Raw genomic sequence first — 13,082 nt, 5'->3', positions numbered from 1 at the left:
CTCTCCATATTTTCCCTGTCTTCATTGTCTTGGTTTCCAAAATAAATAAATAAACAAACAAACAAACAATAAATAAAAGCAATTTGTTGTGAGATCACTATAAATGTTGTATTGGCCCTAGGGTCTGAAACAATTTTCACACTTTTTTTTTTTGGCCTTGTAAATTTCTCCTTCAAAACCTAGGTGAAAGTTGTAACCTTTGTTAAACCTTCTTTCAGAATGGATACTTAGTACTATGGTATCCTGCTTTCATTATTCTGTCATAGCACAGGCTATATTCTTTTTCTAGTATTTTGTCACTTGTCCAAGCTCCTCAGCTCAGGGGCCATAGGGTCTTCTCTATAGTTCTAACATCCTATGTAGAATTGGAAAACACGTGTTGATGTCATGTGTTCTAAAGAATAAAGGATTATATGAAACACAATAGGAAATAAGGAAAAAAATGGCCTCTGTGAGGTTTTTTCCCCCCATTATGGAGATGGAAACAAGAAAGTTATACCTAACACTTAGATAGCACTCACTATATGTCAAGCACTGTTCTAAGTGCTTTGTATACACATGTGAATACATTTAATCCTCATTCTAACTTCATGAGGAAAACATTATTATCCCATTTTACAAATCAGAAAACTAACACATACACAGAGGTTAAGTAACTTACTTACCATCACTCAGATGGTGCATAGAAGCATACTATAAACCAGGCTGCAAACACCATACTCAACTACCTCTCATAGGCCCTAAGAAAAAGGTCTAGAAGTACTTCAGAAGCATGCATTCACTTAGCTGCACTTGCTATAGTATGAGCTTTAGTTAACGAACTAAGCATTAATGAGCTGGGGCTAGATCAGAGGATAAAGGAATAGCTACACTCTGGTCCTAGAACTATTACCAATTATCAATGAAGCTAAGGTCTTCTGGTTAGGATTTTTGTAACATTTTTGAAACTTCCCAGGATCTCAATTTCCTCATTCTGAAAGGGGAACAATCACAGCCCCAAATTCATGGGATTGGTTTGAAGGTGAAAATAGACAACACTCATGAGATGCTCAGCACAGAATCTGCCACATGAAGATAAAGTTGAAACTAAACAATCAAAAACACTGGCGTCCCTATGCTGACCTCTGTCACCACCACCACATTTGACTGGTCAGGAATTTGCATGGCAACTATGGCAAGAGAGAAAAGGGAGAGACACCGTAAAATGGGACGAAGTGAAGGTGAGGCACTGCACCCTTTAATCTTGCAGGCATCTTTTTTTTTTTAAATAAAAAGTAGTAAGTTGAGTATGAAAGTTGTATGAGACAGTCATATGAGTAACCTGTAGACTCCCCACATTGCCTCTCTGAGGCTGCCTTTCAGATGTCACATCAGCTCAGTACTTCACATCTTGTGACTCGTAATGTTGTATGAGCACTTTATTCTGACCATCCATAATACATCTGAATCTGACCATGATCTCAATTCCCTCTACTCCTGCAGAGAGACAATTCATGGACAGTTCTTGAATCACGATCTTAGATTCAATTTCTAAGTTTTGGTTATTTTTTTAAACTCTCACCTATTTTATTCAATGTTTAGCCAAGCAAGAGATTTAAATTATGCAAAACCTAGAGACACGGAAATGAAAGCAAGCAAAAGACATTTCTCTCAAATGCTCAGCTTGTACTCACGTGCAATAGGCTGTATGTTGGAATCATACAGAACCTTCTGTGCCATTTCTCTTTCCCTTCCCTAAATGAAGACTCTGAAGGATTAGAGGAAAGAAGTAGTCTGAGGCCACCAAAATCAGGATATTGGTGGCCCTTTAACATTCCCTAAAAATATACACTTAATATGAATCCAATTTAGAAAACCTTTCCCACAGCTTATGAAAAAATTTTAAGCTCGTAGTTTTACTATGTTATTTTGAGTTGTGTTGTCTGAGACAAAAATACTAACAGACAGATTTAGAGAAAATGTTTGTTTTTACATAGTCATACATCCAATCTCTAAGTTTATGGAATAGTTATTCAAAATCCTTTGCTACTACCCTCATTCTGTGTCTTCCCTCCCCACGGCAAACTGAAAATATAACTGAAAACAAATCAAATATTCATCAGCCTAAAGAACACCTCCTCACTTGTCCCCAGGAAACAGCCACCAGGAGAAATACAGTAATATTACATTTTTTTAGAAACAACCCAATATACAGCACTGACTATAAAATTCACTTGTTGTATGTTATCTTTATTTTTCTAGAATCCTATAATTCATAACTAGTGTTTCTAGTTGTTTTTCTTAGTTAATCTAAATACCAGCTGCCTCTTCCTCAGATGATTTTATTTAAAACAAAAACTCACAAAATTAATTTTACCTATTGGCAATATACTGTGATTTTTATTCTTTTGTGGGTAATTATGACTTCTACTTTTAATGTTTTTTTTTTTTTGACCAATTCTGATTATATCTCAAAACGGCTTCTTAAATGCACTCCCAAATGCAAAATGTCAGATGTAAAGAAGAAGCTAGTTTGGAATTTACTTCTCTAGCAATGATACAATGTCACTGATAGAGTAGGCAGTTAGCCAGATATGAGCAGGGAACAGGAGTTTTCCGACCATTAAGAAGGGCAGAAACGGGGAGCCTGGGTGGCTTAGTTGGTTAAGCATCTGACTTCAGCTCAGGTCATGATCGAATGGCGGTTTGTGATCTCAAGTCCTGCGTCCAGCTCTGTGCTGATGGCTCAGAGCCTGGAGCCTGCTTCTCTCTCTGTCCCTCCCCAACCCTCACTCTGTCTCTCGCACTCAAAATAAATAAACAAACAAACAAACAAACAAACAAACATTAAATTTTTTTTAAAAAGACAAGATGAAGGAGAAGAAGGGCAGAAACAAGTTTCAAACAGCAGGAAAACACCAGGAACACACATGAGCTCTTCTCTATAACAACTGCCCTACAGTAACCTATACCTTCATTAAATATATTTACATTGTGATTTTGACACTCTTTGTGGGGGATGGCTGCCATGACACTTCTGATAAGGACCATATGGGGTCCAACCCCTCCCTCCCGACCTGTAGGGGGACACCCTTAGATGATTGGGGGCAACCCGAGTCAGAGACCACCCGAGCTATGACCCATCTCAGACAGAATAAAAAATGAAGACAACCTGACCCTCAGTGCACTTGCTGCCTCTGGGCCTGCCTGTTCTCCCATCTTGAGAGAGTACTTTCACTTCACCTGCTATTAAATTCTTACTTACTTCAGAGTTTGTCTCTGAATTCTTTCTTTGCTGAACTCAAAAGCTGCTTTGGGGGGTGGGGACAGGACATACTACTGACATCCCCAAATGTTAATAAAATAATATATTCATCAAACACAGTATTCATATCAAGACTTTCTAAAGCTATTTATCCTGTGGTCTTAACTAAATACCAGGACAAATGCTTGAAAGACTTAGGATAGATGGGATAAGTCCAATTTTTTAGTACTCATAGAGATCACAGAATTAAAAAAAAATCATTTAAACAAGAAAAAAATTACCCATATAATTTTTTTCCATTGGTGCTAAAATCTAGACAGAGCTGAGATCCTTTAAAATGCTGAAATAGGGGCACCTGGGTGGCGCAGTCGGTTAAGCGTCCGACTTCAGCCAGCTCACGATCTCGCGGTCCGTGAGTTCGAGCCCCGCGTCGGGCTCTGGGCTGATGGCTCGGAGCCTGGAGCCTGTTTCCGATTCTGTGTCTCCCTCTCTCTCTGCCCCTCCCTCGTTCATGCTCTGTCTCTCTCTGTCCCAAAAATAAATAAACGTTGAAAAAAAAAAAAGTTTAAAAAAAAAAATAAAAATAAAATGCTGAAATAATAATAAATAATAAAATAAACTAAGTATGTTTGCAATAAAAACAAGAATATTGTGAAGAGACAGGCTAACTGCCTTGGGCCAATGGTATAGTATTTAATAAAAACTGAGAGAAGTGAAATTAACCAACGAATTTTTACTTCCAAGAACAAAAGTCTTCATTTGTACTATAAATGGTAATACAAATGTAGGCCATCAAAGATTAAAACCAAAAAGAGGTAGGATTGTAGCTACAGAATACATACCTGAGCAAAGGTGTTCATCAGATGTAAGAATAAAACTGCTCTTGGTAATTATTCAAACATTCCAGAGAATAGAAGAATTTCCTAAAGACTAGTGATGAAGAAAAATGAACTTGTAAGTTTATCACCTACCACACAAGACTTTATGATGGATTATTATCCATAGCTTGTAAAATTTTTAAATACTATATAGTGATTATCAGAAGCCTATATAAGTTTATGAGAATTCTTGTCAACAAAACTTTTTTTTAATTGAATCTTTTTGCTAAGGAGTTATTGTAAGACACAGTAATTTCAGTAAAGATTTGATGAAGTCTCAACTGACATAGATCCTTACCAATAAAAGGAAAGCACGTAGAGTAGAGGGTGCACAGTTAGATCCAGCGTTGTACCTCAAGCACAGATGACAATTACTGTGAATGACTGCTTTAATGCCAAAACAAAGGGGGTTTCCTGGCAAGTTGGGGAACTCTACCCTGTTCAACCTCATAGATGTATATGCAGAAGATGTAGAAGACACATTTATTAAATTCATTGATGACACAGGGAAGGCTGACTAATTGAGTTAGATCAGATTCAACACTTAAAAAGGCTTCAGTATGAAGGATCTAATAATGTCAAATTTAGTTGATTTAAAAAATCCAAGTGCCACTATGTCCAAGGCACAGTGGAACACACAAATAAGACAATCCAAATAACAGAAACCTATTAACAGTCCTGACTTGAGGAAATTTTGTGTTAACAGCTTTCTTAGCAGGCTCAAGCATAGCTACCAAATGGTAAACTGGATATTCTCTTTGATTCAAAAGATCTGATGTAGGGTACCCATGAAAGGACCGAGTCTCTAGCTCAGGACTTAAGAAATAAAGTTACTCAGCTAAGGAGACCCAGAAATGCCATACCTTATATATGGCACAGAAGTTTGCCATCTTCTGTGATTGTGTTTAAGAATTATTACCTAAAAATGCTAATTCTTGTGTACCATGCCAGAAATGCTGAATAAGAATAATCTCCATGGGAGGTTACAGGAAAGTTATTATTTAAAGAAAAAAAAACACGTCAGGCAATGTCTATCATTGTAAAGATTTTGGTAACACTGATCTATGTGAATAGCTCTGAACCTCAAGAAATCTATACAGGAGAGGAGACACAACACACAAAATGTTCATAAAAGTTTCAGATTCAGTAAATGGCTATATGCATGAGAAAGTTACTCTAATTCTTATTAGCCTCTAAGTTATAAGGGAGAAAATACAGAAAGGATTTTAAATGTTGAAAAGTGATTTTTCTCAGAGATATTAACAAAGGCAAGGTTTCAATCGTTATTTAAATCTGTTCTTTTCTTTCACCACCATACCTTTTTAAAAGGTAAATGAGAGTGGCTGATCTGTCTCTCTAGGTAGAAGAGTGTGTCATTTTCATGTTCTCAGTAGGTTTTCTTTTTTACCCAAAGCTGTAGTTGAAGGATGTACCCAATTGAACAGAAACCAAAACGATAGTCCAGATGAGCTGAGACACATCAGTCACATTTACTACAAATGTAAACTCTGTGGCCTAAGATGACCTGGGTAATGATGCCACGTGGTCAGTGAAATCAGAAAGAAAGACAATGTGGAATTCTCATTCCTGTGGGCAAGGTGACACTCCCCTAGAATCTTAAGATAGAGACACATACAAAATTGGTAGGTATCTAAGGTGGTATGGCATTTCCTGGTTCTCCTTAGCTGAGCAATTTTATTTCTTAAGTCCAGAGCTAGAGACTTGGTCCTTCCATAGGTAGCCTATATCAGATCTTTTGAATCAAAGAGAATATCCAGTTTACCATGTAGTAGGTATGCTTGAGCCTGCTAAAAAAGGTGTTAACACAAAATTTCCGCAAGTCAGGACTCTTACTAGGTTTTTGTTATTTGGATTGAGATAACCATTTTATATCCAATCAGTACAAAGCAAAATTCCTACAATATGAAGGAGCATTGGGCATATTATTGTCCTTTTTGTATTGGAAATTTTTTTTTTTTGATCGTTGTAACACTTAAGGACAATAGTAAGGGATTCCAAAAAACAGCGAGAATAGTGGAGGGTAAAACAAAACAAGAAACAGCTGACTCGTTATGAAGAATAATGGATTAGAAACTTTCAGCCTATAATTGAAGAAAATTATGAATATATGATATAGTCATCATTGCTGGGTATTTGAAAAGTACTATGAATAAATGGTCTAACAATCTCTGTCCCCATGGTATACCACAATTGAGTTGTTCTAAATGACACATTTTATTTAGAATGATTAAGCACTATCCTATGTAGTATTCAGTAAGACAATTTATAACCACTTAAAAGTGCTTTATTTTTGGGGTGCTGGGGTGGCTCAGTCAGGTGAGCATCCACCTTTGGCTTGGGTCAGGTCTGTAGGTTCAAACCCTGCATCAGGCTCTGTGCTGACAGCTCAGAGCCTGGAGCCTGCTTCGGATTCTGTGTCTCCCTCACTCTCTGCCCCTCCCCCACTGGTGCTATCTGTCTCTCTCACTCTCTCTCTCAAAACTAAATAAACATCAAAAAATGTTTTAAAAAGTGCTTTATTTTGGACTACTGAGTACACAGAAGAGCGAGGCGGTTTTCTAAATTATTGCTTCTAATTAAATAATAATGATAGTAATAGCAAATGTTATTATAAAAGCAAATATGTAAATTATTCATAAATAAATATTACCTTGGAAAACAAGCCTAGAGAATAAGAGAGTTTATATTGCCTCACTTGCTCGTTCACAGCTTCAACTGACACATAATAGGCAGATAATAAGTTTCTTTTAAAGACTGGAATAAACTGCGGACTAAGTGGCTCTGAGAAGTGTTCAAGCTGCCTGACCCTGAAGGCATATACTTGAAGGCAGCCTCACTGAGATGTCCTCAGTTTCTAAAGCAAATGAGGAAGGTCCAAAAATATCCTGCTCCTTAGACAGGTCGATTTTTTTTAACCTGGTGTGATTTATGCAGAGAATCTGTAAAATATTCCAGTTCATCAAAAGTCTAATTTACATACGTTTAAAGGACATTGTGGAAAATAATTAACCAAATGTATCACAATTCAGACACTGAATGTTGACTAGGGATTTTGAGACACTTAAATGGAATAGTGTGAGGTTAAATCAGCACACTGGATTGCTAGGGGAAAAAAGAAAGAAGGAAGGACGAAGGGAGGGAAAGAGAGACTGAGAGAAATGGGAAGTTGCTTTCTTTGCAATGCTTCGTACCCTAAAGTCACGCAAAATAAAGAGCTCTATTCCTTTTTCCCCCTATATTTTATGAGTGAATAATTGTGTTGCTTACCAGCCATCATCTTGAAATAATATATTAGAATGATTATAATACTGTGTGCATCCTGTAGCACATCTCGAGTTCTAGCTTAGAGATTTACAAGGAGAGAAACATGTGGCCTGTGAAAATCAAACTAAATTCCCATCAAAATTGTACTCCCCATCACTGATGCACATGGGAAAATTCTCAAATGAAATTTTATGGACAGATTATAAACTTTTTATTAATTTTCATGAACACCTAAGATTTAGTGGGAATTTCCTAAAGGTTTGAATATTCCAGATTACTAACCCATTATATTAAAAGAATTTAAATAATCTTTTTATAGTTCTTCACAATAACCTGGAAGCTGGCCCTTGATCAACAGAATGATTTTATTATACATAATTCTACTTCGTGGACAATAGATTGAATAAGATTTATGAGCTTCTTTTTACCATTTAGGTTTCAAACAAGTGGAGCATTATATAATAACTTGAGATTGAATCAGGAATTATTAATTTCTGTTTGTAGTCATACTTCAAGCTATCAATAACTTAAGAAAAACTTTCAAAGCCATGTCTTTCTACTATTTTTTTTAAATGTATACAGAGAGTTATTAGTTTATACTGGCTGTGTGCTCACATAAATGACTTCAGTTGAAGAATAGCATGGATAAGGTGGGGCTACCTGGAAGGAAACTGACTTCAAGACCAAGAATGCAAATCTATACACTTGATCCTGGCTAGAACCTTCTCTAAATAGTGCCATTATAAAAGAGTGAATAAAATAATTAACCGAATTACCTACCATTCACCTTCACAAATTTGTTTTTCTCTTTGATCAGAGTAAAATGTCATTAATACAAGGCCTAGTTTAACTGGATCTCCCCTACCTGCCCCCAATTCTTCTAAATTGGAAGTAACCATCTGGAGTAACCATGTCCTTCATTTGCACAGTACTTTCGCACTTGCTTATATATTTAGAGAACCCCATTCCCAAAGGCCTTTGAGCTTCCAAAGAGTTATTTCCAGGCAATAGCTATGCCTCCTATTCCAATGTCAATACTGATCTGAAGTACTGAAAGAGAGAGCTATATTGAAAAGAAATAAGGAAATAGGACATGGGCTGTTGAAGTTTTGATAACAGATTACACAGAGTCTTAAAAAGGCATAGGAAATGATGCCTACTAACTCTACTTTGATATAGAACAAAGGAATACCTTTACCTGTACATTTATATTTATTTCTCTTATTCTCTTCACATGTTTACATTCATAGATATATAAATATTTCCTCAAATACAAACATAACTAAGCATACTGAACTATATTTTACATAAGCTATTCAAAATACAGTATAAATATCCTGGGGAAACATGTAATTTTATTGCTTTTTAATGAATTTTTTACATATATTTACACATTAGTATTTATAACATACCTATAAAATATTTATTATTAAGTTCATTAAAAATAACAAACATATTTTTAAAACAAATACACACAAGGAAAAATTTGAGGGAAAAGACGTCATATCAAGGTAGAAAAATAAGGAATAAAGTTATGAAATCTGTACTTGTAACTAAAAGGTTGATTTGAAAAGCAGAGATATCATTGAAGGGAGCTTCACAAAACCAACAACCCTTTGCAATATAACAAAATTAGCAATGCTCCATCACCTTGGAAGACTCAGCGAAAAATATCAAAATTACTCTTCATCACCACTAGGTGGCTCACTCTCTATATCTATGCCTCAGCAGACACACCAGTGTGGCCCCAGAGGTTGTAGGCATTAAGATTCTCCCTAGAGAGTACAGGTAGTAGAAAAATGATCACTTCGAAGCAAACCTAATGTCTTGAACAAAGGAACACCTGAGCAATCCCCCGTAAGTTATTATCAGAATTGTCTTTACAGACACAGGATAATTAGAAGAGTTGGTCTTAGACCAGAGACATTTAGAAAGCCAGATGGAAACCTGTCTAATAATCATTCTGCAACCATGCCCAGTCTCATATACCTTCAAATGCATTCATACTGTGGAAAAGATACCCGGGGATGGGGGGAAAGGGTAAGAGAAAGAAAAGAAAGCAACACCTTAAAAATTCAAACAACAACAAGTCACATTATCTACTTTTGACTGAATTTGGATTTAGAATGGGAGAAAAGTTAAGGATTAGGGAAATAAAAATAAGCCAGCAAAGATGGGAAATTTAACGTGTAGAGAAAGTTCACTTTTCTAGATTTGCAAGATTGCTCTTAGCAATCAGTTCCTCCACCAAACTGCATTTTAGCAGAGGGAATGTAATAGGGCAGTAGCCACAGAAACTTGTAATACCATCCAATGTATTGCTATAAAAAGCTTTACCATCTGGATCCTAATTCTCTTCAATATTGAAACTGTAGAGCATTTTCTTCTCTTCATTCTAATTTACAGCTATCACTCAGTGCAGCCCTGAAGGGTGCATACAATATGCCATTGTTAGAGCTAGTGTATAATCCAAGGCAATTTGGGGAAAATCAGCTTGTAGGTGTAACTGCATGGTTTTCTCGGTATTCAGCACCTTTTGTATTTCGTGAAAGCTTATAAATTCTGCTTCTATGTTTTTTTCTTCTCTTCCTTTTGCCTTGGTCAGAATAGGTCTGTAAAAGTTGTCATGCATGTATAGAACTGCTTGTGGACTGCACCATCAACCTCATCCCACTGACGGCTGAGAAGTTAAATGTGTATGATCTAACAGTACTGAATATTAACCTGCTTCTTTGATGGAATCCATAGTATCCCTTTTTTGCTTTTATTTAAAAAAAATCCCCCAAAACATCAATTCACCAAGCTACCAAGGAAAGGAATACAGAGGAGGAATAAAGATACAGATACAGAGGAGGAATAAAACTATTTCAAAATTAAGAAGGCTGGTGACTAGAAGCCACCATGGTGACAGAGGAGTCATCACCTCTGGCTGCAAATAAAATGAAATTGATTCCCTCTCAGAAAAGACAGCTCAGACCGGAGATCCATAATGTGCAAGCAACTGGCTAACTTTTCATCTGCCCCACAAATCTAGATTAGAGAGGAGATGGAGTAAGGGGAAACAAGAATAAGAAGCTAGCTCAACATATGAATTAGATTACCTCTCACCTCTACAAAATGCCTGGTTAAGATCACATCTTTGGATGTTTTATGTTGCTTGCCGCATTAGTCATTACTGACAAAAGAAAAATAAAAACAGAGAGTGTGTTCTCTCCCTCTCCAAGATTCCATTCAAAGTACACACCACCCACCCAACATGAGAAAAAAAAAAAAGTTATGTGTCCTCAATCTCCCCAGCTATTTCTGATCTCCTAACCTTACTAAGAGCAATATCAATTCCTTGGACTGTCATCAGCTGCCACAGCACCATGGAGAAAGTAATATGAGTAGGCTTATCCCAAATTTGAATATGAAGCAAAGTGTGGAGTAACAAAAAGTAAAGTTGTGCTTTTTTGGTATTGTAACAGTACAGCAAACTGTAGAATCTTTTTGCCAAATTACTTTAATAGCAGCCTACGCAGAAATCTTAGATATTTGTAGGAGCCAAAGCAATGACAGAAAACATTACGTTAAATATTTGTCATGGGCTAAAAGTCTTTGTTGAGCACTGCAGAGGGGTCTGTTGCATTAAACATTAATGACGTGTGAAGAAAGCAACTCTTTTTTCTTTCTTCTACCTTCCAAAGGGGCAGCAAATAGCCTCATACACATGATTTTTTTTTGCTCAAGGGGTCCCTGGAGTTATCAGTGGAGAAGATACCTCGCTGGCCAGCCTTGAAAATTCTTGATCCCGGGTGACGCCTTGACTTTCAAGCATAAAGCTAGATCTGCCTAAAGTTACCTGCCATGTTCCCACATCAGAACTGAGGTCATGCATGTCAAGACAGACATACCGTCAAGATACACTGTGGCTTAGAGGCACTTTCCAGAAGGATAATGGAAAGACATATTAAGTTTTACAAGTGCAGCACAATACAAAGTGCTATCTGCAAAAAGTCACAAATACCTACACTGTCTGATTAATTTGCAAATTACCACAAACTCTTATAAGACCTCACTTTTGAAGTCAGTGGTAATTCAGTCATTAACCTGACTTACATATGGGATGCATGCCTTCTAAGTAATATTTCTTTATTATTTCATTTCAATCCAACTGGCTAAATTATGGCTATTATTCTCTCATAAAACTCCCTGTGAGATAATATGCATGAAATGATTTAAATGAATATTAAGAGATGGAAATGTTTAACAAGTTGTTGAAACGTTTCTCCAATAATTTTCCTTTACTGAGAATTGTGGACAGGAAAAGGGGTACAGTTAAGAAATGTTTGGGGTGACAACAAGCGCAGATTAACGTCACTAAGGCAAGCAGACTCAAATCAACAAACCATAGTTTGTTTGGAGTTTCGCAAAGATAAATCTGTTAGTAAGAACCCCCTAAATGCAATCCTGGAATCCAGCGCCTATTAGCAGAAGAGATCCCCTCCAGTCAATTCCTTACCGTGTTAATTAATCAGTTTACCCACCTTACCAAAACAGACTTCTCTCAACCCAAAACTTCTCTTCAAATCCACTTTCTCCAGATATACATAAGAGCCCAAACAGATGAAAAGACATTTGCTTCCTGGCTTTCTCTGACAAATACAGCGATTTGCATGAATATTAAACTTCTGTGATTCAGCAACTTTCCTCTTGTCTGCATATCACTGAATGTTAAATGCTGAGGAAGAGTTTGGATCACTTGGCTTTTATTTTAGGAGTCGGAGGTAGGTTTTCCTCAGCCAAAGGAGAGCATATTTAAAGGTCTCCAAATCACACATGCAGAGTTACATAACAATTGTCACTAACTCCAAAGGTTGGAACCACACAGGCGCTAAATGTGGAGTTGCCTATGAATCACAAACTGGAGCTGAGTTTCCTATTTGCAGAATATTTATAAGGGCGAGGAGAGAGAAGGAGAGTTACCATCTGCGTCGAAACTTTAATCAGAACGAAATCACTGCCGAACTACCAAACCCTCCTCGGCCTGCTTGCCGGGGTGAAAAAGTCTCCGGCCGTTAAAGTGAATGCGGCGAGAGCGAAGGTTCCCCAGAAACTGCTGGCGCCTACCTGAAAGTGGCCGGTGAGGCAGCTGGCACGGCGGGAGAGAGGAGCAGGAAGCGGTGTCGGCGTCCTCTCGGAGCACCCTCCTCCCCAGGCTGACCGGTTTTGGGAAGAGGGAGCCCTCTTGCTGGGGCCGGGGAAGAGGCAGCTGCCGGCCGGGTGCCTCGAAACCGGGCTCGGGGCTCCGCTGGCGAATCAGGCAGCGCCGCCGGGAGCTCAGCCCGGGGAGCTGGGGCTGCGCTTGCTAACGCCGCCTCACTTGAGGGATAAGCGCTGGGGTGCGCGCGTATGCGTGAGCGTGTGCGTGTGTGTGCACTAAGTGCCGGCCCCAGGCTGAGCCGATGTGTTCTGCATACTCAAAATGCTCCTGCGGGGAGGAGGTTCCTCCGCACAGACCCCAGCGTCCCCGCTTGAGGAATCAGTCCGCTGACCTTGCTGCTGGGGATTCTGGCCGTACAGCTCACTCATCAATAGATTTAACAATCAATCAAATAGAGGAGATGTGATCAGCCTTGGATAGAGACAACTGCCTCCCGCATAAGCACAAGATTAAAAAAAAAAAAAAAAAACAC

At 37.9% G+C, this 13,082-nt stretch overlaps 1 protein-coding gene across 4 annotated transcripts in view; it reads right to left on the bottom strand.

The window, feature by feature from the left end:
* Positions 1-12,762, bottom strand: part of TENM4 (teneurin transmembrane protein 4) — a 2,911,279-nt gene extending 2,898,517 nt beyond the window's left edge. For 2 of the 4 annotated variants that reach the window (XM_045483835.1, XM_045483839.1), the window contains exon 1: positions 12,517-12,762. The gene's annotated coding sequence lies outside the window, so the exon portion shown is untranslated. The remainder of the gene's footprint in view (positions 1-12,516) is intronic. The other 2 variants (XM_045483838.1, XM_045483840.1) reach the window with 2 other exon arrangements.
* Positions 12,763-13,082: the final 320 nt, after the last annotated feature.

Source organism: Leopardus geoffroyi, chromosome D1 (assembly GCF_018350155.1).
Source record: "Leopardus geoffroyi isolate Oge1 chromosome D1, O.geoffroyi_Oge1_pat1.0, whole genome shotgun sequence".
NCBI lineage: Eukaryota > Metazoa > Chordata > Mammalia > Carnivora > Felidae > Leopardus > Leopardus geoffroyi.
This window is presented reverse-complemented; position numbering and strand designations above follow the sequence as displayed.